Source organism: Pollicipes pollicipes, unplaced genomic scaffold (genome assembly GCF_011947565.3).
Source record: "Pollicipes pollicipes isolate AB1234 unplaced genomic scaffold, Ppol_2.1 Scaffold_4002;HRSCAF=4701_pilon_pilon_pilon, whole genome shotgun sequence".
Lineage (NCBI taxonomy): Eukaryota > Metazoa > Arthropoda > Thecostraca > Pollicipedomorpha > Pollicipedidae > Pollicipes > Pollicipes pollicipes.
This window is the reverse complement of record NW_023596420.1, coordinates 3,897,804-3,924,027: the sequence shown is the minus strand read 5'-3', so window position 1 is coordinate 3,924,027 and position 26,224 is coordinate 3,897,804. Positions and strand designations below refer to the sequence as shown.

General features: G+C 51.0%; 1 long non-coding RNA gene across 1 annotated transcript in view; it reads right to left on the bottom strand.

Moving 5' to 3' along the window:
* The window catches only part of LOC119093911 (uncharacterized), a 52,736-nt gene that overhangs the window by 5,611 nt on the left and 20,901 nt on the right, over positions 1 to 26,224 (bottom strand). The window contains exon 2 of the long non-coding RNA XR_005093718.1: positions 3,831 to 3,937. This is a non-coding gene — a long non-coding RNA (uncharacterized LOC119093911). The remainder of the gene's footprint in view (positions 1 to 3,830; positions 3,938 to 26,224) is intronic.

Sequence of the window (26,224 nt, the reverse complement as noted above, 5' to 3'; positions counted from 1 at the left end):
TGCTCTTGGCACCACAATTTATCTGTTTACCAAATATGCTCCTCAATGCGTCATGGTTTGATTACGTCATCGTACCTTGCACAACAACGACTGAGAGCCAATTGACGACCGTTAGACCTGGAAATTGCGCTCATGAACGCCTCGGCAATTATATTATTTTTGATATTGATCACCCGGAGGGCTTATGGAACGACAGGATTTTAATGATGTTGTCATGACGTCACGAATGCCAAGGTAACTGAAATGCTGTCCCGAAAAACCTTTCCCAATTTTCGTGCGCGTGTAGCTCAGAAACTAAAGGGGCTCAGGTCTCAAGACGGACAGGATTATGAACAGCACCGAAAGGTCCTCAAGATATAGCCATCTTGAAGACCTTTCGGTGCTGTCAGTTCAAAATCCCACATAAATGTGGAACACTACCTTCTAGTGAATTGCTACAACAGATGACCATCCCAGCCACAGTGCCCAAGAGTCCCATGAACGCGACTCAGGAACCATTACAGCGCTTTCCAGGGTGTCTAGATTAACTTAAACTTCTCTTGATGTATGGGTAAAATGGTTTAGTTTTTTCAACTGAGCATGCCAGGCCGCTCTGGCATCGTCGCATAGACTGGAGATGAAGCACCGTCTCATCTGTCGCGGCAGAAACATCTGTAACCGACCCGTCGAGTAACATGGATGCAGGGTCTAGCAACCATCATATTCGTCCTACAGATGTGATAATAAACATTGTCATTCTTCCACGCTTTTGGGGCCGGATACCACGACTGGCGCAACAGGGATCTCCGATACGCTGGTTCATATTGGCCACGCAATAAATGCAGACCAAGTAACTAGCCAAACTACCAATTAATATGCTGTAAATAATGCAAACCCATGATAATGCATCATAATGAATAAGCTAAACTAAGACCAAAAAGTGGAAACAAATATGCAAACCCAACGCAAAAAAACCTCCGCCACACAAAGCTCGTCAAGCAAAGCATTCAAAATATATGCTGGCATGTTATGTAAGAATTTAAGAAAAACAACAGTGGTAAATAGTGTTAAAAATCATGACAAACTTTCGCCATCTGATCCAACTCAAATATAATGAAAACCTCCATAAACGCAGGGTGGCATGACAGCTTCCATAAACACAGTGCCGGGTCCATGGGCAACTGACAGCTCCAAAACTTCAAACGAATTTTTTACAAAGATCACTAGAATTAAATATCAAAGATCAAACTACAGAATCAAAGAGAAGATAATTCACTAAAGACCAGAATCCAAACGATAAACAAATGGCCAAATCATAATCGCGTATCACACGAACTTCATAATTAGTTATAAATCCAACGATTATAGGTTCCTCAAATCAATCAATCAATTAATCAATTTTCAATCAGCTGTATATGATTCACTTATTTCCGAAATGGTTATCCAAGATAGCCAAAATCTAATGTAAGGCAAATTTCAGATAACAACGTCGATTACATAGGTTGAACAACTTCACAATTCGTACGAAACATAATACATAGTACTTTATTCTGTGCGCACAAAATATAATTGCAATGTTCTTCAATAAAATAATTATACGGAAGCTGGTAAATCCCAAATTCCGATTTGAAAACGCCAGTTGGCCAGCGTTATCAAATAGGCTCTGTGTTGCGTTATCAAATAGGCTTCTGCTCGGCTCTACCTAGTATTTCTATCGTATTCCCTAGCCGTTGGGTTCATCACAATGCATGGGCAAGGTCCTTTATCGACAAGATAATCCCGAGTCAAAGTTATACACGACCTCGGATCATCTTAAATTACCCCTTGAAAACCATTCACCTCAGTCGTGCTCATCAGGATTTAAAAGAAGTTGCCAAATGGCCAACTAGATTTTCAACCCAAAATTTGCACTGTTAAGTATGCCCCAAACTAGTTCATGCCTTGGGCATAGACTTGTTTATCTAGACAGTCTGGTTTATTCAGGGCATAGCCTAGTCTTTTGGTCTATTCCCTAAAATTAGTTTGAAAATGTCTGAGCCAGTTCGCTTTATTTGTAACAATAAAATACTTTCATGCTTGCTATGCATGTTACACATGCCTTTGCACACCATTTCAGCGTCCGTCACTTTGCATTTACACGTATCATTACCGGCGGGCGTTTCGTCGTTGCCATGGTAGAGACCTTTGGGTACAAAACAAGCGTTTGCAATGAGTATGATTATATAAATGGATCCGCATCTTTATTTTAGCCTAAAATTCACAAAACTGTGCCACAAAACCTCCCATTCCATGTCCTGCCCTTGCAACTGAATGCTTTCCAGAAAATATACATTCCATTGAGCTTCATTTCAGCAAAATGTGCAGGTGAATTCCATGAGAAGTCACAACTGCGTGCCACTGCCGCTGGCGGTTAGGAAGCAGCATGAAAACATTACTTGGGGCACAATCTGAGCCTACCGGAAAAAAACGGAACGGAAAAAAATTGACTGGTTCTAATTGGCATGCCTTTATTCGAGTTCAACAATGATATCCACGGAGGCCAGGTATGACATCTACAGAGCCGGGTCCGGTCCAGTCAGTGTAGTGGTTAAGCTGGGAGCATCTGGGAGAGCAGACGTTCGGGGTCCGATTCCGCTCCATGTCCGTCCATCCCGCCAGAGTGAGAGGCAGGCGACGCCACACGACCGCAGCAGCTGAGGGTGTCGGCAAGCCCCAATATCACAGAGAAACTAGGTATTCTGCCTGGGGTCCTGGAGTAACAGATTGTAAGTAGGTGCCGCCCATTGGGAGTGCATGTCCGCGGTGACCCCCTTCACCAGTAGTTGCACAGAACACAAACCGTTGCTATGATTTTGAACTGTCAGAATGCCAGATACTAACGGATCCCACTGGTCCGTGTTTGCCCGCGCCAGAAACTAAAAATAAAGCACTGTTGATGAAACTCGTCGCGCACAGTTGCAAAAAAATACTACGCACATAGATCAAAACCAATTCTCCCTATGTGTGTTGAATGCAGCGATTTGTTTCTCCATTCTGTTGTGCTCAGCATCCTGCGAGAGACATAAATCAACCATCAGACATCAAGGAGTTTTAGTGGCCGTAGCCGTACGTTTTTTGTCAGACGTATCGAGATTCGTGTCTTGAATAGGTTGAATCAAGTATTTGCATAGTTGATGTATAGCACGTGCACGTTTAACGCGTAATTTTTACGGTGTCTACCTTTTACGCGTGAACATTTGGCGGAGTCAGCAATGCGCGTGTCGAAAGTTTGCGCGTTTATCTTTTGCAGTGACGATATTTTCCGTGTCTTGTTTGCCTGATGTTATTTTGCAGGCCGATATTTTCCATGCGATATTATGCGATCGATCTTGTGTGTCAATATTTAGCAAGTGGATATTTTGTTCTGTTAGCACTTCTTATGCCGCTATGTAATGAGTACTAAGGGACAATGCAATGTCTGCCTGAATCTTGATTTACCACGAGTTGCTGGACGAGTAGCGGTGAGACGGGACTAACGCTCACCATTCTAGCGGCTGGGCTGGGGTGGAGACCACGCGTGTCATGTGTGGGTGGGTGACCCTACATCGTCACCGACTAGGGCACAGCCCCAAACGACACCTCCCAATCACACCCCATTTGTGTGGCCATGTAAATGTACGGCGACAGCCAACTTCCTGCCTGCTTTAACACCGACCATTGAAGCAGCACGGATACAAAGCGCACGCCAACATGAGCGCGCGCCGCGATACAACACGTTGAAGCCTGCGCTCCACACGGCCACCCCCGCTGACGTGGGCTGCCCTGCAGCCGAGCCTGGATTGATCGGGCTGGCATCATGTGACGTCACGTACCGGTGGCGGCCGGGATGAGGAGCAGCGCCGTCCAGACGCCGATCATGGTCCGGGCCGGCCGACCGAGTCGCATGGTGCACCCATCAGAACCGCCCCCGGGTCAGCTCCTGTCGACGACGGCACACATCAGCGGTCGGCCACTGGAACTACTACAGTCACTGCTAGAGAATAACCACCGACGCGGTTAAAGCGAGGCACACAGTAGCACGCCATGCCAGCCATCATGCTCGTGACACGATGCGCTAGCTAAAACCGCAACTCACTGAGCGCTCCATGCACCAGGCACTGGCCTGGCGCACTCTGCCATGGCTGAAAACTATTGTACTCTTCATCGCGCTTTTAATTCAAAATTTTACAGTGAGCGGGTAGATCCCACGACAAACGCGAAGCTCATCAATGTTTCGATCCTGTTTTCAACAGCAGCAAAATATAAGCCATGAAGAGAACGAAATTTCTCGTCACACTGCAACAGAATAGACAACACGTCACAGCTACAGAAGTTGCTTTTTCTTACATCGTAGCATCGGACATGCCGGAGAACGTTCTCTACTTGACCCTCCCATTGCACCTGGAATGACTTTGGAGCGGGTTAAGCCCTCCCCTCTCAGATAGAAGTAGAGCGTGAGCGCCAGTTTGCGGACTGCGGACGCGCGCTCCGACCCGTTCCGGGACGCGGTTCCCGGACCGAATCAGCGCGCGCACCAGCACGTTCACGCCAGAGGTGCCGTTTTCTCAAAGTTCTTTCTGAAGTTCATCCTAAAGTCCAAAGAAGGGCAAGCTGCCCAATCAAAGAATTTCCAAAAATCAGGTTGTCCCAAAATTTCTAATTTTGTAAGCATCAACTTCTACCACTGTCTCCAACCAAAAACCCTAGTGACTACTCGCGTCGCCGCGCTCTCACACTGGAATCGAATGAAAAGAAGAAGAAGAAATATCTAAATCCAAAGATTTTTGTTCCCGCCCGTCTAATTTCACCTTGGAATTAGGAACAACTGGGATCCAAAAATTCTGGAATTCAATCAGCACCTCCCGGTCACACCCATACCCACACCCACGTACGGTTTTTGACATATTTATACGCACAACTTCGCGTCACACATCACTGCAAGCCAATCCTTATTCGCAAAAATTCCTTATACCAAATCTTTGGATCCGTAAAACTTTCTTCCGACAATATTTCAACTAGTTTTTTCTTCTTTTTTTTGGCAGACGTATTTCTTCGCATTTCAACTGCGTGTGACACAGTTTTTCGCGCATGCATTGCTTTGAATCGCATTTTGTCTTGGTACACGTCATACTTCCCTTCACGCTTCTTCGTATTGCATTTTCTCGTAAACGTGCTTTTCACGCCGTATTTTTGACGTAGGTACGCAGTCTTTGCCACCAAATATCTAGCATTAGGAGCGAAACGATGGCGTTTCCTCACCATCCGCTTTAATCCGCTGCTCGTTCCTCGCTAACAGTGTCTTCCGCTGTTGCCTTGTAAGTACCCCGTGCTTGGAGAAGCCCTTCCGTTACCCCACCCAACAACATTAAAGGGAATGTTCCACACTTGTATGGCGTTTTGAACTGAAATAGCCATCTTGAGGATCTTTTGATGTAGTTCACGGTTATGTTCTTTTTAAGACCCAAAACCATCTGGCTCCTGAGGTACACGCCGGCAAAAGTGCGAAAAGGTTTATCGGGAGACTATTTCAAAGTTGCCTTGGCATTAATGGCGTCAAAGAAACGTCATGCGATCGCGGTCATATTACAGGCTGTTCTCTGCTTATGGTCAAAACAGCATGGCCGCTCATACATTCGCAAAAGCGATGATGCGGCACGTATGATACAATACGCGGAAGATGATTGGCTGTTAGCAAGATTTCGCTGATGAATGCGCGTCGCGAACGTAAGCGTGAGCACTTTGAACTTGTGCGGCAGTAGTCGTGAACGGGTCATTTTTTCGTATTTCCAGGCCACAGGTCAATGCTATAGAAAAAAACGCCACTGTCTGCAAAAAAACTACGACACCCAAAAAACGGGTACTCTCTCGAAAGCTATAAAAGGAAGACGCAACGGCAAATCTGTCTTTTGTCCCGTCCTGGCGTTTTTTCTTCTTCCACTGACGTATTTCTAACAGACAGCTCGGTTGGCGCCTTGCGTTCCGGAGCACAGAACCTTGCACGGGTTTATGAGTTAGCAAGGCATTATGAAATTCGGGAAAAATCACAGTAAGTTTAGATATGTATTTCGCAAAATATTTCACACATATTGTACCACAAATCTAAATCTTGAGGAAAGAAGTTTGTTCTACAAGTACAACCTCTTGAGCTGCATTGCCATGAACCCCCCGTTGGGACTTAGTTGTGAAGGGAGGTCACGGTGAAATGCAGTGTTATAACTGAACATCTGTGCGGGAATTGCGAGAAAACCTGCAATTTGATAGCCCCGGGAGCTGTGCAATTGTGATATCAAACTTATTAGACAAAAGAATGTGAATCGACGGCTTGAAATGTGTGTGATCGCTGATGGTGTGCGCCAGTGGCTTGTGTTGATCTTGATGTGATGAGGAGTGTGTGTGCGAGGTTTGTACTTCTGAGAGAGAACATTGTTTTGACATTCTTTAGGTCTGCTGACTCCTACTTAAATGTGATATATTGATACCTGCCCCTATATTTATGTTTGCGTTTGAAAATGACAAAGAAATGCCGGCAAACTAAGAGAAACACTAGCATATATGTTGCAGGGGTGTACAAAGGCAAGCATTATGATCTTGCCAACATTTTGAGCCTACTGAGGCATTACAGCATGCAATTAACCCATTGCATATCATTATATCAGCAATTCATTTTAGCAGTAGGGGAAGGTGCGTGCAGCTCATTAAAAGACATGCTCAGTATAGGCTCACATTATGTCGCTTTGCAAAATTGTCTTTCCCTAAAGAATTCTGAAAATATAGAGCTGCATTAATACTGATGCACCTTGCACGGCCTTAACAAGCTATGTATGCAGGCGAGCATCGCTCGTAAGCCATCAATGTCATAGTCGCTGCAACTCGCGTGAGATGCTGGATTGCTGAGAAAGGTGGAAAAGTACTGCTGTTGGTGTCTTGGATAGCACTTAATAACATTTTTATCATGAGCTTTGTGTGCACTGGCAGCTTCATCACTTCCTTGCATTTTGCCCATCCAACCATAACTACGTGCACTTGTTATGTATCAAACCTTGTGCAAGGTCAGCATGTTTGCAGTGTCATTTCACCACATGCAAAATTTTCTGTTATTTTGTTTAGTTAAGTAGCTTGATGGCTGCAGCATGTTGCATGACTGTGGAAGTGGAAGATGTGTTTGCATCTCTGTCACCTACGTTTTGTAATTTCCCACGACAGACTGAGCAAGTGATGCCACTTATTGTTGTCTGCTTGCTGAAGGTGATTTGTATATTGTATCATGTGCTTTTGGTTTGTCATATGTCATATGGCGAGTCAATACATAAGCGCTCGCTTCACCCACCTTTTCATGATGGAATTTATTATGAAAGCAGCACGGATTGCAGTGCAAAAACAATGTTGTTGCTGATTATGTCATGCCACAGTACAGCACTGACGCAGTGCCATAATGACGCTGTTGATCCATGCCTTTACACAATGTACCACATTGGTTAAGTTCTCTATGTCAAGCCTATACGGCAGCAGCTTATGATTTATGAATGACTGGTAACAACGGATTTAATAATGCCAAACGACTATCAATAGAAAAGATGTCTTTGCACCACAATGGTTATATCGAGGTTAACTATTAATTGCATAAATAATCCTAAGCAACGAAAACTTTATTGGTACCCAAGCCTTATCATCTTTACCATTGCAATAGCAATGCTTTGACAATCAATTCATAGCAACGTTACAAGTGTCTTTTTTTATTTTCGCATGACACTGCATTTCCAGTTACAAACAATAAAGAAAGTAACTAGTAGGCAGATCATATGATATCAATGTCAGGACTACAGCACTGCAAGCAACGATGGGTCGACAATAAAGCACTGACAAAATCATCAACACCACAGCAGCAACAGCAGCAGCACAGCATATCGTGCTTGCATATTAATAATCTGGCATAAAAGCTGGTGATTGCTACGTTTCGTATGTCAAACAGTCCACGAAAGCTTTTCTTACGTGCGGCACAAGACAAAAAATCCACAAACAAACCACCCACTATCCCGCAACCCGACATAACCCCCGCGACGAAAATGGCCGGTTGGCGTCAGCTTTCGTGTGTTTCGAGGTATTCTTTAGGTATGGCTGCCAAACGCTGCCAGGTATTGCTGTCGTCATTAAATCATTCCATGACGCCATCAAACAATGACGTAATGGGGCGCATTTTACAAACTTTGAAATTTGGCTACTTAGCGTCGATTTTGGACCTTGAAAGCTTACCAATAGTTACAAGTAAGCTTTCCCCATCATACCTGATGCCTACCCCGATATCTTCCAATGTGGAACATTCGCTTTAACATACATGTACATCTCGACAACACACATATCATGATTATCTATAATGATGCATAACCCTATAGACCGATGAATCGCGTGACTCCCATCTGATGTCCTTCTTCCGTCCCTATAGACGGGCTGCAAAAGCGTCGGACTCCCAGTCCCATTATTCACAAAACAAAATGTAGTATCGAATCAGTGCGTCAATTCTGTTCAGATGAGGGCAAGACCACGCAACCAAGGCTCTACGCATTCTGAATATATACCACGTATATATCTGAACATAAGTCACGCCTTGAACTTCCACCACCTGTTCTCACGTGTGTACCGCCATCGTTCTGTGTTCCCGCTCCCGCTTGTGCTCCCGCACCCCCACCCTCTCTCTCTCTCTCTCCCTCTCCCTCTCCCCTCTCCCTCTCCCTCTCCCTCTCTCTCTCCCTCTCTCTCCCTCTCCTCTCCTCTCCCTCTCCCTCTCCCTCTCCCTCTCCCTCTCCGTTGTCACGCGAGCTGACTGTGGCGCCACTTTTACCGTGACATTTTAGCTGTGCCCGCGGTGCCCACGTTACCACTGTTGCCACTGTGCTCGCTTTGAGCCATCCCTATTTTGCATAACTTTTTAAACCCACCCGCGTCACGGGGCACACGTTTGACGAATAGGCGATCATGCCCACCAAACGCCACGTATCCCATGAAGATATCACTAAGAGCAAAGCAGTTTATGACGTCGCTGACGGGATACGCCGCTGGCGCCGGAGAGCGACCTTGGGCTTTCCTCGCAATGACATCTCGGCCAGCTTTTGGCACACCGCGGCAAAGTCGAGCACGATATTCGGCCTGGGAGTGCAGAGCGGACGCGGCTCGTGGCCCCGAGTCTCGCGCCCCCTTTAGAGTCCGTCCGTATTCCCCCAACAACACAAACGCATCCATGAAAGGAAGGTGGGGCGCGTCGGAACCCAGTCCGCCACCTGGCTGAGGCCGGCCCTCGGCAGTCCGTCGCCTGCCGGGCGCATCGCAGCGACCGCAGTGGGCGCTGACGCAGCGTTCCTGCAGCGGCCCCGCGAGCACGCGTCGCTGACCCTCAATTCCGGTGCCGTTTTTATGACGCCCATCCGGCAGCGAGTCCGCTGGGGAAGGGCGTGAGTCCATGCGGTGCATCCGGCGGCGGATCGCGAGACATCGATCCCCTCCACTTCCCTTCCGCCTGACGCGATGCATTGTCTATGCCAACTGGAGGTGTAACCAAAATGCCGACCGACGTCCTCTGGCAGCCACATAATAACAGGTTGACGGGAGCATAAGACTGTCGTCATCCTCTGCGGCTGTGGGCGAGCTGACTCATTCACAACCGATCAATGACCAAACGGCGATCATTAGCATGCGCGGGGAGATGTGAACGCGGCGCACCGCCAAGTTTAGAGATTTTTCAAGTCTGAGGATATTTTGAAGACACGCAAACAGACCAGTTCCCGTCATAACCCTTCAGTTTCCACTTCATAGTTTACATATTTACCGGACGTCAGTGTTAGCTGGCTGGAGGCGTGAGCTGAGCGGCGGCAAACTTAGCGAGCTTCATCCATTCAATTTTGCCGTTGGATGCCATTCAGTTTTGCCATTGGAAAGAGTCTTCAATAACTGATACGGTTCCGTGGCCCTAACGATATCTTACTTGTTCACTTGGCCTATTTCTTACCTGGCCCAATGGTAGACGGCTTATGGTGCGCATATTTTGGCCCTTTCATGTCCCCCATACCCTGTCATGTCCTCACCTATCCTGCATCTGTACTGGCAAAGCGCGATCCGGCCGTGGTGGTCTTGTTTTGAATAAACTTCGCGATAACATATTTGCCCAGAAAGTAAAAGTCACTATATCCAGCTGCTATAGAATAGTCATTGTACCCATTACTTCATTCGATTATTCATTGGGCCATGAAAAACGACTCAGAAGGTGCCGAGAAGCGGATATCACAGTAATCCCCCCAAGGCAGACTGGTCCTTGACCGATTCTCATCAACGTCATTTATTGTTTCATTCAGATGTTCTGAGCTGCAACAGTCGCTCGTGAATCAGAAGCAGCCAATCATGCTCATAGTCATTAAATAAGTCGTCATTCATTGTTTACGCATGGCCATCAGGGGTGTGAGGAAATTTCCACCCACGCACAGCACCAATCGGGACAGGGCGATCGCCCGATGTCCAGCACCAATCAGGGCAGAGCGACCGACCGATGTAAAGCACCAATCGGGACATTACGACCGACCGATGCCCAGCACCAATGGGGACACGGCGACCGCCCGACGCCTAGCACCAGTGGGGGCACGACGATCGACCGATGCCCAGCATTGACCGGGACCCTACAACCGACTGGTGCCCACCACCAATCGGGACAGTGAGACCGACCGATGCCAAGCACCAATCGGGATATGGCGACCGACCGATGTCCAGCACTGACCGTAACACAACAACCGACCGATGCCCATCACCAATCAGAACACGGCGACCGACCGATGCCCAGCACTGACCGGGACACAACAACCGACCGATGCCCATCACCAATCAGGACACTACAACCGACCGATGCCTTCTACCAATCGGGACAGTAAGACAGACCGATGCCAAGCACCAATCGGGATATGGCGACCGACCGAAGCCCAGCACTGACCGGGACACTACAACCGACCGATGCCCAGCACCAATCGGGACACTACAACCGACCGATGCCCAGCACCAATCGGGACACTACAACCGACCGATCCACAGCACCAATTGGGACACAACAACCGACCGATGTCCAGCACCAATCGAGACACGGCGACCGACCGATGCCCAGCAGTGACCGGGACATAACAACCGACCGATGCCCATCACCAATAGGGACACTACAACCGACAGATGCCCAGCACCCATCGGGACACTACAACCGACCGATCCCCAGCACCAATCGGGACACAACAACCGACCGACGCCCAGCACTAATCGAGACACGGTGACCAACCGATGCCCAGCACCGACCGGCATACGGCGACCGACCGATGCTCAGCACCGACCGGCACACGGCGACCGACCGATGCCCAGCACCAACCGGGACACTACAACCGACCGATGCCCAGCATCAATCGGGACACAACAACCGACCGACGCCCAGCACTAATCGAGACACGGCGACCGACCGATGTCCAGCATTGACTGGCACGCCCTGACGCCGGCCGAGCATAGTTTGGCGCTGGCCAATCCTAATTTTCATGCCGGATGCGACTGCCATTACCCTCATATATTCAGAAACACTTAAACCTCAGCTAGCTGAAACCTTGATCCAGATACCTTGTGAGCCTGGGTCTGGCTGTGTCAGCTGCAGCCAGTAATTCCCTGACCCTTTGGTCACAATACAGTTTGTTGGCTCGGCCCACCAGCCTCGGTTCACCAGGTCATCAACCCGCCAGGCACGTTCAAGTAGCCGGCGAACGAACAGAACAGTAGGGCAGCAGAGCGTCCGAGTTCACCAGGCCATGAGCAGGCTAGGCATGCCCTAGTAGCCGACAGTGGAGCAGGTGTGGCCGACAGACGACGAGTGGAGCAGGAGGACAGCAGAGCACCGGAACATCAAAGAATCAGAGCAGAAAAGAAAAGAACAGCAGAACGGCAGTACATTAAAGTCGCACAATCGGTAAAGCGGCAAAACATCGAACAGAAAACCAGCAGAACAGCGCATAGAAGAGCATCACTGCAACGGTAAGCAGGGCGGCACGACAAAATAGAAGCAGAACAGCCAAATACCAACAGAGCAGGGCGGTGGTGCAGCAGAAAGCACGCAGCGAGCGGCAGGCGTTCTCAACAGCGGAACGCGGACAGATAACAGGACGGCGACACGGCAATGCAGCACGGAAGTGGAACACTGCAGGAGATGAGGGAATAGCGGAGCAACGAAGTGGCAGCGCGGCAGAGCAGCGGACACCAAAACAGGACAGCAGTGACCGTCCAGGCAGACAACAGTCCGCACAACCCCCAGTAGAACAGGAAAGCAGCGGGCCGAGAATAGCGGAGCTGCAGAACGGTAGAGCAGCACACAGCGTGGTCGCAGAGTGGCGGGCGCCGGACGGAGCAGCGCAGCACCGAATAGACGAATAGCATAGCAGAACAGAGTAGCAGTGAGGCAGAGCAGCAGGCCGAGAGAGCGTCGGACCGGTAGAGCGCCCGCCCGCACGAAGATCAATACAGCCCGGTAAACCCGACTCGCTCGTCCGACAGCCGTTGCCTAGCATCGCTCACCCAGCAGTCCAGCACCGCTCATCCAGCAGCACAGAATTGCTCACCCAGCAGTCCAGCACCGCTCACCCGGCAGCACAGAATTGCTCACCCAGCAGCCTAGCATCGCTCATCCAGCAGCGAAGAACTGCTTACACAGTGATCCAGCACTGATCACCCAGCAGTGAAGCATCGTCCACCCAGCAGTCCAGCACGGCTCACACATATGTCGAGTGGCCCTTTAAGCACTGCCTTCCATCTATTCGGCTGTGGGCCCATAGCAAGGGGGCTTAACCTGTCGCTGGTCTGACCACAGCCCGGCGAGCCGTGTTCAGACGAGCGCTGCGGCCGCAGACCGCCCCCGCAGGGCCTGGCGCGCCATCGGGCGGCGCCGCCCCGCCGGCGCATCCCGTTTGCCCAAGTGGTATGCGCTCCGTGTTTGCTGGTGATCAACACGGCTCAGGAGCGGCGGCGGCGGTGACGGCGACGGCGGCACTAGACGCGCCACTTCCCGCCGCCTCTGACGGCGAGTGGCGGCGTCGGCGGCGCCACGGCGTCCGAATCTGAGTCGAGCAGCCGTGCCGGCTCGTCCCGCCGCGCGGCACCAGCCCGCGCGGGGCAGGGCGCGTTCGAACGGTCTCAGGCTGGGCACAAAAGCACCGCACATTTCCACCAGGGTGATTGACATCTTCTGCGCTCGTGGGGTGACGATAACTGTGAACAGAGCTGCTTTCCGGGTGGAGAGTTTTTGGCTAAAGCGTGCACACGTGGTGCGCACACGCGTGACCCTACAAAGGCAGTGAAGAGGTTTGACCCTACAAAATATAGCTGCCGACACAAAGAAGAAAAAAGGAATGTGGCACCAAGGACAAATCCAGGTGTCTTGCTAGATCACGATCGATTTACAAAATCATGGAGCATGTTAAGATAGGTTGTAGGAAACTGTGTGTTATAGCTTGAACCCGGCTTTACGGCAATCCCACTTCAAGGATAAATTCCATCATGGTTTGAACCGCAGCGACTTGTATTCGGCAACGCTTTGTCCGACTGACGCTTCGGACGCCATATTTCTTATCTGTATCGGCGGAGAAGCGACAAGCTAGTGCATCATGAGTGCTATAAGGCCCCAAACCCTTAGCAGCTGGAAAATTTAGCGTCATGCCCAAGACAGTGAGTGAAAGGAATCCGATCAAAAGGCGCTGAACCTTCGCCAGACCATCCACGCTGGAAAGTTGTCTAACATAGGGATGCAGGGACAGTGACAATAGTGCACAGGTGTGTGAGAAGACAAGATTCAGGCTCTTCCAGTTTGGGATATACAAGAGGACCCCTTGCTTCGTCGTGGGAAGAGGCGACGCTATCGGCATTGATAGCTGTGCCGCCAACTACGCGACCTTAATTCATGTCTCGATAACATAGAATCGAACAGCTCCCACGAATTTGGATCAGATTTCCGCGAAATCGACCTACATCTTTAAGTGCATACCCTAGAAGGGTCAGAAGGGTACAGAAAGGTCACGCTCACGCAGCTTCGTCCCGGCCCTCGTCCTCCTCGGCTACGACCCCAATTTAGAACTTGTAAGCTGTCTTATACTCAAAGCTGGCTTGAGCGCACTGCCCTCGCAACACATAGATACGCTGCACAGCCAATTCAGGGAAGCAAAAATTGTAAGTCCACCTTTTTTTAATAAGCGTCCGGTACCCCATTCCATTGCAGCTGGTACGTCGCGGCGCAGGGTAACGATCTTACATGGCACCAATGGGATCGGCCGACCCGGGTGAAGGAGGTGATACGATCACGCGCCACGATACCCTCCCCTCCAGGGGGCCCAAGCACACAAATGCATTTCAATAATTTTGTGCTTCGGGATCCTGAGGTCGCTACAAGGATTCATGGAAATCAGGGGCTTCGTGGCCTTCGGTTCTGTCATGTTTATGGAACTAGCAATGTGTGAAGAGTGGACGCTTTTTTTCTAAATTGACCTAGTTTTGATGGCCTCGCCAATTCTGGACTTCCTTTCAAATATGGACTTCGGTGTTCACCAAATCAGCCGTTCTCACGAGAAAAACGGGTTTCATCTAACGTTCCATTCGCTTTAGTCACCTAAATAGGATTACCTACTCCAGAACAGACTTCCGATTTCATGACTAAATCCGGCATTCTTAAGGCTGGATGCACGTGGCCAAATTAATTGTAGTGCAATGAAAACACACACAGAGTAGCTTGACGATACACCAACCAACAAGCAAAGCGAATAAGTGAAAAGTAGCCAAATCTCTTTCGATTTCAAAGCCAAATTCATCCTGCAGTATCTGGGAAGGGACAATGGTCTTGTTTGCACAGACGATGCGCATCGCCCATGTGGTCGTCGCAAAAATACAGAGTCCATCGTCTAAAATATGTCAAATCCGCTCAAATACTTTCTTCGCCGAAATTTTGCCATTTTTACGCCGGCTGGACGAAATAAGTTGAGGCAACGATGTTGGTGTTTCTGGTAACGGGCAACTTTCAACCTTATGTCAAGTTCCGACGCGAGATGGTTTAATCGTGAAACAGAGGTACTTCTGGTCATACCTTCATCTGAGGCTACCGCTTTCTTGTTTTCAAGCAGGTGACGTTTGAAAAATATAAGTGCAAAAGTGTAGCATGTCGCACATACCCTAGGGTGTTTAAATTGGGATCTAGATGACTTGTTCATCGCCACTTATGTCATACGTGAGGTCCCAATATCTAGTTAAATAATATAGATATCCACATATATAAAAATCTGACACTGGTAAACCACCGCCAACCGTGTGTAAATATGACTACAGGAAACAACCAGCAACGTACCAGATATTCAAACGTGCAACCAAAATTCACATGGGCATTCTTTCTCTAAAAGAACGTGAGTTTCCAGTTCTGATTTTTACAATATTCAGCCCCTAATATGCCACGAGGTACCGACCTTGCCAAGCAAGCACTGGCGATATCAAGAAAACTAGACATCACGGCCTGTGCTCATGGCGACCACGAGCACAGCTTGAACGTCGGGTTTGCCAACATAGCCAATGCTAGCTTAGAGTTTGCTGATATAGACAACGCCAGCTTGTTGATGTCTGTACTTCGTCGCATATTAAAGGAACGTTGCTTCCACAATAACGCCATACTCACAATGCCCAAAAACCAGAAGCTCAAGGCCTTTCTTAGTTATGTTAAGTCTTAAAAAGTGTCCAGTGCGACAAGATCGGAGATGGGAGAAGAGGGCGTATCCTGTTATTATTATCATTATCATTACTATGCTATTATAGTGAGCGTATTGCAGCAGAAACAGTTGCAAAAAGTCCAAGGCATTCAGCAACAGCACGATGTAGGGAAATGCGTGAGGCATAGCCTATGCCTATGCAAGCGCGTTTCTGCGAACAGACCATGACCTTGGCGGCAAAAGCTTCTCTCCTTTATGGCGCATTTTTACAGCTCAGCCTGAGGAATTCTGAGCAGGTGGAGATCATCTCACGAGATCGGCGCAGCTCTGTGGTGTACGCTAAGTTCCATGTCTGGTGGTTGCAGGCCCTTGATTTCCCCAGCATGAACCGATCGCGTCCCAAATATGGAATACCCGTCATCACCCGTTTTGGTGATCTTCCTCATCCTTTACCAGTGCGCAGGAAAAATATGCGGCCACCAGGGGCTCCTGCCCTAGACAGCTGAGGGATTCTGACCACCGATGGCCCTGCACTAGCTGAGACTGGTCCCAGGTCACCACAGCGAGGGACCACCGGGAGGGCTGGACTAGCTGAGAGCCACTCCGGTCTCGGGCCGCCACAACGCCGGACCAACGAGAGGGCTGGACTAGCTGGGAGCCACTCCGGTCTCGGGTCGCCACAACGCCGGACCAACGAGAGGGCTGGACTAGCTGAGAGCCACTCCGGTCTCGGGCCGCTACAGCGCCGGACCAACGAGAGGGCTGCGCTGCCAACGATCCAGACCGGGAGACCGGGACAGCGGCCGCCTGGGAAGCGGGATGCCATTATTTGCTGGTGGTCGCCGCCGGTCAATACTGGCATTCGCAGGTGGGGCTGAAGGGGAGGCGCAATGGCCGGCCCGGTGCGTCCGTCATTAGCTCCTGCAGATACCGGCTGACAAATTGGACGCCACAGTTTGTTCCGGGTGGTGAACCTCGGCAGAGCTGCAAGTGGATGTGGAGCTGCCCCGCGGTGCTGGGCAGCCGGCAGCCGCGTGTCCATAAATTGCTTCTCATCGTCCACTGTCACTTTAAGCACCCAAATTGGAGGGACCTCAAAGTAATTGGAATCTTTCTGAATATGGCACCACCATTAGAAACAGCAAGCACTAAGCCTATATGCATCCTTTGGCTACCACCCCGTAAAATCCTAAGGTAATGAAAGTACTGCGTAAACCAGAGCCGAGCCTTAAACACAAACTTCGTTGGATGACCTCGGCCTGTTGGTGTTTTTGGGATCACTGTTTTCGGAATGACTAGCGTAGAAATATATGTGTTACTGAAAAAATGATAATTGCCTGAATCTATAGATACAGAATATGATACGGTGATCTACGTTAGAAATGTGTAAGAATATTGTGGCGGCTATACCAGCCGCCTGCCATTTGAATAGAAAACCCGATCAGCGACAGCGGTAGTCAGTAGTGATCACAAATCCATCACATCGGAGGCAGGACAGTTCAAAGTCCGGTTCTACGGGGTGTCAACCACCTCGTTATGCTACAAAAGGGTGTCCACGAATGGAAACAATGCATTTTGTGCGGTGTTTTCTAGAGCGAAAGAACTATTGAGGCGCTCTTGATTGGCTTTTGCGAAGAAACCTGACCATGCGCATAGTTTCGAAACGGCGGGTTCCCCAATACGGCCAATTGTTTTTTTAGGGGAGAAATCCGAAGGTGCAAAGGGTAAGCTTGGGGGTCTGGAAATACTCCAAAGGTGTAAATGAATGGGCAAAATTCCAAAGGAATTCCCGTAAAACATGAAAATTGTCCATTGGGTTAGGCAGTCCTAAAGACAACGTCTCGGTATGTTAAAAGAAGGTTCCTGGTGACTGACAATGTGAAGAGGGCGGCACAGGTATTCTTAAAAATAAAAAGAGTACGAAACGGCCCCGTGAGAGCTTTGGCTGACCTTCAGAGGGCAAAGGGAAGCCGTGGAATCTGAATAATACGCATCAGCTACATTCAAGATCTTCAAGTTTTCAGACACACAAAAGGGACAAGTCACACAAGTGATAAACGAGACACTGCAATTTCAAAGACGGCATGCGGAATAAGGTTACCTGTAGCGCCTAGCATACGATGGAAATCGAATACGCTGGAGGATGGGGCTCCCGTCTATGCGCTACATTTCAACACCGCCGCGAACCACGGTCATATGACGGTTCGCTCCAATATGTCACGCTTAGTCCTGCATGCCAGCACTCCAGGGGTACAGTTTCTACCGCGCCAGGTTAGTGTCACGTGACCTGCTGACTTGAAATGGTACCTTAAGGCAATAGGTCATAGTGCCAGAGGCTTGGTCTAAAAGCAGCTTAAGTCATATGATGCAAAATCTCATTTGTACAAGTTAATTAGCCAAGTTAAGTATGGAAACGAAGTCTGGCTCCTGGCTTCCAGGCAGAACTCGTAGCCAAGACAATGACATGAAGCCAAAGTCAAAGTCGATACCAAAGCCGATGGTTGTTTAATTTGAATCTGCAAAGCCGAAAAAGATGTTAGTGACCTCTCATCACTTAAAAAAATAACGCCGTATTTGAAGCCAACTGCTTTGGACGTTTTAACCGCGACGGAAGGTTAGCGGCATTCAATATAGGAAAGGCAAAGCTGAAGACGAACACGTCAGTACAAAACCAAGATTCAAAAGCCGTGGCCGAATTAAGTGTACGAGGTTGTTGCCGCGAATAACCAACCCCTTTCACCGCCTGCTAAAACTACATACGATGACAGCAGCACAAATCCGAGTAAATCATTTAAAGAACCCAAAAACCTTAATTTTTAAAGAACACCAAAATACAGGGGCAACAAAATTATGTGCCCTCCACTCTGATGAAATCCTGAGCCGGCTCTCTTCGACGAAGGGTTACTAAAATCAAGTCGAAGCTGCAGGGCCGACGCTTCGCGGCCCATGCAGACTGCAGCAACGTGCTTCGGCGTTATCTTCTCCTGGACTGCGAGAGCGAATGCTAAGGACCATTTTACATAATTTTTGCTGGCGGATATTAATGCAAGGACGAGCTTCCCCAGGCAAGCAAAGGGTGGATACATCATGCAAATGTTTTACCTGCCTCGATCTACGCATGGGTTTAATCCATGGCCTGCACAGTATCTTCGGGATGTCCCGAAAAAAGCTGGCAACGCCCCTGACTGCTCTCGTAAAGAAAAGACAAAATGAACCATTGAAGCGCCCACTACCAACGGAAACAGCGCCCACAGTGATGTGTTGCAGTCCTTTAATTCAAGTTTCCTTTTATTTTTTCCTATCCAATATAAGCAAAAGTATACTTTCTGGCAGCTTCTAGCTTCCGTCAAAGAGGCTTAACATAGTGTATGAAGCCGGAGCATTGATATCTCGAAATAATGACAGCTAATTGCGGTGAATCACTTGTATTGGGCGACTTCGGGGGGGGGGGGGGGTTGGATGCCCTATTGCATTTCCAGAGGCGACCCTTTGTTGAATTAGCACCATAGATGTCTTTTAACAAATAGTTACAAATAAAGGAACAATTCACATTCGAAAATACCAATATCCATCGCCACTGGGCACACACACACACACGCACGCACGCACGCACGCACGCACGCACGCACGCACGCACGCACGCACGCACGCACGCACGCACGCACACACACACACACACACACACACACACACACACACACACACACACACACACACACACACACGCACACACACACACACAGATATATATATATATATATATATATATATATATATATATACGTAAGGCAACAATAGTAGTTAAATATGTCCATCAGCGGACAAACACGAACTACAAGAGCAAGGATGACGTGCGAATGAAGCTATTCGCCGCTGAATTGGACACATGCAACCGAATTTGTATAAATTGGTATGCACAAAAACACGACGAGTTAACAAGTCGTTCTGCTTCGCGTTACGAAACAGCTTACGTATCGACATCCCAAACATGTTTATGGTTTGATGCATCGTTTGTGGTTTATGGCATGTGAGGCTTAAATGGCATACGAATGAGAATCTGAACAAGTCGCCCACGTACCTACCTAGATGATGATAGACCACTTAAGTCGCCTTTTTAAATGCTCGAAACACATACACGAGAGATAACTTCGAGGACAGTAACAGCAAAAATGCGTTTTTCCTGCAACCAAAACCGAGTGTGAGCCTAACATATCTGGTAGGGTACTGGCGTGACCAATAAATACAAATGCAAAACTTTAAGACATATGAGACGATGGCTTTTCTTGGCGGTTTCGCCATTGGTATCATCAGCCGCGCATCCTGATGAATTTTACGTCCGAGTGCAAAATAATTTGACGTATCTAATATATCGGCGCAACACATTTCACGTCGCTCGGCTGGTGAATACATACAGCCCATGTCATTTTCGTATCGCTGGAATCGCATTTCTCAGTAAGAATTTTGCCCTTTTGGTATTCCGTCAAGATACCCAAACCGTGCAGCACACAATTTGCGTCCCACTTGAATCATTACGCCTTAAACTTCCTGTCCAGGTTACTGCTTTCGCTTCTTGCCATTCACTGTAAAGTCAGCGAGCTGCGAAATACATCTTTCTGGTTTCGTCGTGGGTAAGTTGACGATGGCTAGATTTTCGAGCCCGACTTTGATGGCATTTAGGACCCAACTTAAGTCCACTTCGGCATATTTTCTCCGAAATACTGGCTCAGAATGGTGACATCCCTCAGCCTCTGGAAAAATTCAACACACACCACATACCTACAATGTCCAGCCATCTGCCATGCGCGGAGGAAGATGCTTCCTCATTTAAAAAATAACCACCTGAAAATAATGTGACCGAAATCCGAGACTGTTTGTGAGGGGGTGTGCACCAAGTTTTAGAGACATCACAGTGAAATGCGCTCCCTCGTCTGACGAAATCCTGGACACACCCTCACCCTCCGGGCACCTCAGCTGTTAATCGGTCTATGGCCAGTGTATTTTAAGTCTGATTATTCTACTGAACAATCAAAATTCTAACTCCGGATGAAATTGACATACATCTTGCTCTCTAGGTGAAAAGCATACCCGGAAAGTGCTTGTGCAAGACACCGGAAGGCTCGTGTTGTCATCGCCGTCGTCACTGGGGACAGGCGACGCACTCAGCTGCTGAGACTACATGGCGTCACCTGCCTCTCACCCTGGCAGAGAGGACGGGCCCAGCGGGGAATCGAACCCCGAACCTTCCGGTTCTCTAGATGCACAGCCTAACCATTACACTACCGGTGCCCGTCATATTTTTTAAGATTGACCAACATGATTGCCTACAATCTATCAGAACACTCATGGGATGATCGTCGACGACACTCAACAGGCTTCGTGTGGATGACGTCACGGACGGCCTCTCCGGGGTCCCTACCGCGACACAAAACCAAAACCACAGGCCACCAAGGACGACTGAGGTAGCAAACCAGCTGATCAACAGCGTCGTGCTCAGGAGTCTAGGGATAATAACGCCTGCTTCGAAAAGGGAGCGCAGTCGTCGCTAGGGACGTCCAGGAGCGCAAATAACGTCGTCGCTCCGAAACGTCCCGGAGCTCCCGCGCGGGAGGCCACTCAAAACCCCGCGGAAGAAGAAACACTAAGACTCGCCAGAGAGCATCGTCACTGGTCTGCGGGGCAGTGGCAGAAGGCGGTGTGGCGGGACGAGTCCATATTTCGCCGCACCACGCGACACCTGAGGCTGGGCGGGGGCGTCCGCTCGCCGTGAAATGGTGTGATGCGCGAGACACACCATCCAGGGCGTAAACGCTCAGACTTGGTCACGGGCTGGGACTGCTTCGGTGGGGCTGACCTGTGAGAGTTCTGCTCCCCCTCCCCTCCTTCCCCCCCTCTTCCGGCCAAGAGAACACCACGATGGACGTAAAGCGCAAAATCGAGGTTCTGGAAAACTACTTAATGGCCGCCTACCATTCGCTAGGGGATGCTATCTTGATGCACGACTCCTCCCCATGCGGCCGCAAGATATCGGCCGCAAGGGCCAGTAGCATCATGTCTGCCCTTCAGGAAAACGTCATCCCTGTTCTGAAAAGGCTGGCAACTCTCCAAGTCTTAACCCGATTGAGAATCTTGGGCTCACATGAAGTGGAAGCTGAAGCTGAACATGCCATGTCTGCCACAGCTCGTCGAGGCGATCAAGGGGATGTGGGCGGAGGACGTGACGCCGGACAACCTCCAGAAATCGGAGAAGTCTTCGTCATCACCAATGCCTGGGGACGGTGGCGAAATACAGGCACAGCGTCGAACAACGGCACCATACGTTCGGACCGATTTTGTTCTGTTCGCTGACTGGTGGTAGAGGGCACGGAGTATGCAAGACTTCTTGCGTATGCTAAGAATGAGCTATTGAAACCAAATGTTGCGTGCCTGATGCTACAAAGGTCTTATCTGCCAGATATGGCGTGCTGGAGCTGGGCCGACGCCGATTACCACGCAACATACATTTCCATTGTCACTAGTCGTCTCTGGATACCAGAAGGGGCTCCGTCATTAAGTATTGATTGAACATATCTGACCTCGCTTTAGATCTAATGACCTGACCCTTCACCGCCGGACACAACTGAGCCTGATGTTACCGATGTCAAATTTATTTAGAGTTATATAACAATCAAGTAGCATGTCTCAATCGCCAACAAGTAAGCTGTAATGTCAATTTGGAGAGAAACCTGGCAAACATGGCCTTCACAAATGGGACATAGGTCACGAACTATTCGGACAAGAGTGCTGAAAAGCCATTGACCCATGCGCCGAAAACCGTTGGAACGCATGCAAATATCATACAGTCAGTTAACGAAAACATCAGTAAAATATCTCTAAAAAAGTATCAAATTGGTTAATAAAACCTTGGAGGCATCCGTCATTCATTCTCGTCGGGCAACGGTTAACATGACGCTACGCGTCATACAACTGGATTCTTCTAAGCTTAGTTGAAAGAAAAACCAACTCCATACTAAACATCACCGCACCCTCCATTCGCAAAGCTCACAGCCACTCCCCTACCCAAACCTGGCGTCCGTGACACGCCATCCATCCACAGCAGGCCACAGGCGTCGCAGCTAACCGAGCATCACTCCAAGCTTGGTTTGCCCCTGAGCCGGGTCCCGCCGGCGGCGTCGGAGCCCCGCGCGCTCCACACCCGTCCGGGCGCTCGACTCCGGTATTGATCTTCATCCGCTGCCTCCGGCCGAGCCGACTGAAAAGGCGGTTGAGGGCGGCAGCCGGCGGGCCTCGGCCGTCGCTGACCGCATCAGGTCACACGACTGCCGAGTGAGCCGACCTGGCCGACGGGCCGCTCCAGCAGCCCGCGCTGGCCGCTGCTGGGAGGTCAGAAGGGCGACTGTGATCGATACGACGGTCGGGCGAGCGACGCCGCCAATACGAGGGTCATCGTGACGTTTTTGTCGCCGGCCGCCGACCGCGAGTAGCAGCTCAGCGTTGTCCGCCGAGTCGGTCTCACCGCGGCGGCTGTATCTCTCCTCCCGCCCAGGCCGCCTGGCGTGGGCGTCAGCTGATCTGCGCGGCTGGGTCCGATCTCCTACTTCATCAAATAAGCGCCGACGCGGCGCGGCGCGCGCTGCGCCGGCCGCCGGCCGCCCGGCCGCTGCCCCCTGAGCGCGCCAGCGCGCGGGGAGGGTCCCACCCAGCCCAGCCGGCTGAGCGACCCCAGTCGGAAGAAGGCTCCCTGCCGGTCAGTCAGGGCTGCGGCCGCCGCCCATCCGGGACGCCAGTCGGGAGCAGCCTCCCTGCCGGCCAGTCAGGGCTGCGGCCGCCCGCATGGACGTGCAGCACTGCGTGGGGGCCAGGGTGGTCTCCACACCCGCATTATTCCGTTCCCAGCCAGTGCAGCTCGCTTGTAATCTAGGTCAATTCGGTAGGTCTTGTCAAGAACGCTCCGGAACGTAACGAAATACCGGCTAAGTTGAAGAAAAAACTATGTCGCTCATATGTGTTACGCATTTAACGCGCTGATTATCGACTGGCATTGGCTGGGCAAAACGCGGAGGTTCATTCATGCGAGACTTCGCCTGTCAAACACGATAGCGTAAAACACCGTGAGCCTGAAACACCACCGGCTGATATTAGTGCGACAAATGAGCAATGATGAGAAAAGCCGCTCCGCAGTGCCACCAGCCCTACGTTGCCCAAGTTTAATGAAATGCATCGCGACGCCGTGACTGTTGGCCGTGCCTCTCAGATGTGGTACGCCAGTCCACGGCACGAGTGGCGCGACGGCCGTAGCTGTTGGCCGTGCTCTCAGATTGTGGTACGCCAGTCCAAGGCACGAGTGGCGCGGCGCCGTGGCTGTCGGCCGTGCTCTCAGATTGTGGTACGCAGTCCACGGCACGAGTGGTCGCGACGCGCCCGCCGCCCCGCGCGGCCGCGTCGACATGAAGTCGCAGGTCCCGCTAGCCAAGCGTGGTTTCACACAAAGTCCGCCTCAACGAAGTTCGCTCAATGAAACGGCTCCGCTAGACGAAGACACCGCAACACCGTAGCACCTGGTGACACCGTAACAACACGAATGTTCGCATTCTGGGCCGCTGTCGTGACCTGTGCTTGTGGCTGGAGGTCGCATGCCTTCGGCCGCTGTCGTGACCTGGCTTGCGGCTGGAGGTCGCATGTCTTCGGCCGCTGTCGTGACCTGGCTTGCGGCCGGAGGTCGCATGCCTTCGGCCGAAACAAATGGTCGACGCGACTGATCATTTCCGTGGATGAGCTGGGCCATCGATTACGCGTTTGTCAAAAACGCCTGCGGGGTTGCCGCGGCGAAATAACGGAACGCGCCGGCGGACGGCTGACGACCGCTCCGCCGGGACCGGGGCGCCTGGCCACAGCGACGGCCCGCTCCCATACGACGGCTGATGACCGCTCCGCCGGGACCGGGGCGCCCGGCCACAGCGACGGCCCGCTCCCATACGACGGCTGACGACCGCTCCGCCGGGACCGGGGCGCCCGGCCACAGCGACGGCCCGCTCCCATACGACGACTGGCGACCGCCCCGCTGGGACCGGGACGCCTGGCCACAGCGACGGCCCGCTCCCATACGACTGAGATACACAGTGGGACAAGCAGCCGCGCCCTCCATGGTTACGCAGTGAGTAAGTATCCGAGTCGCACACCACTAGCCGTGATGACATCCAGCAGCGGACAGCGAGGCATTCACTGCGCTCTCACGAGGGGCGCAGCGCCGCTTGCCGGCCTGAGGACAGTCGACAGCAGTCACGGCTGGCCTCCACCGCTATCCTGCCCATCGCGAGCGCAGCAGCATCAGCCACCGACGTGCGGAACAATGCTGGAGCACCAGCCACCGACGTGCGGAACCATGCTGGAGCATCAGCCACCGACGTGCGGAACACTGCTGGAGCATCAGCCACCGACGTGCGGAACACTGCTGGAGAATCAGCCACCGACGTGCGGGACAATGCTGTCACCGACTAGCCGCGAGCTAGTTCAGCCTAGCCATGCCGGCGTGCGCCGCGGCGGCGCCCGCCGCCGCCCATGGCCGGGTCCGAACGCGCTGGTCCAGTCCGCGCAGCCACACGGAGCCCGTGTCGGCACATCTGACGTCACGCGGAGCCCGTGTCGGCACATCTCCGTCACGCAAAAACCGTTTCGGTGCACCTGACGTCACGCAGAGCCCGTGTCGGCGTATCTGACGTCACGCAGAGCCCGTGTCGGCGTATCTGACGTCACGCGGAGCCCGTGTCGGCGTATCCGACGTCACGCGGGGCCCGTGCGGGCGCACCTGACGTCACGCGGAGCTCATGTCGGCGCACCTGACATCACGCGGCCACAGGTCGTCACCTGTTACAAAAAGCCTCACCGGCACCGCTACACGGCAGGCCGTTTGTTCTTCCGCTGCAACGGCAATAGCGGTGCCGGGGCAGCTGAGCCAGTGACGGCGGTAGAACCTCGAAAGCGCCGCAGTTGTCGGTTCGTGACGTCGTAAAGCGACACCCGTGACGTAAGATACAGGAGACTGTCCGTTCCTCGCGCCGCCTCTGACGGGAGCTGGAGAGGCCGACTCTGTCCGGGTCGGGCGGAAGCCGGCTGTCTCGTCGCTGACGGCAGCCCACGAGGCCTTGGCTCGAGAGCACGGCTCGCTCTCTGCGCGCCGGGTCAGCGAGTGTGGGGTGGCGGCCGCTGTTTGCGCGGGAGGTGGCCCACCCAGCGCGGCGGCCAGAGGGGCGCCGCCGCTGCCTAACACCAGCCGCCAAAACACGGCCCGAATCAATGAACGGAATGCGGCACCAGCGGCATTAAACAAACGAAGGTGGATAGTTTCGATCACGAGCGGCGGCGATGGCTATCGGACCAGAAGGCTCGTGTTGCCGACTCTAAAGTACGCTAGCATATACGTGTATATATATATATATATATATATATATATATATATATATATATTCATTTATTCATACATATATAAATATAATTTGAAT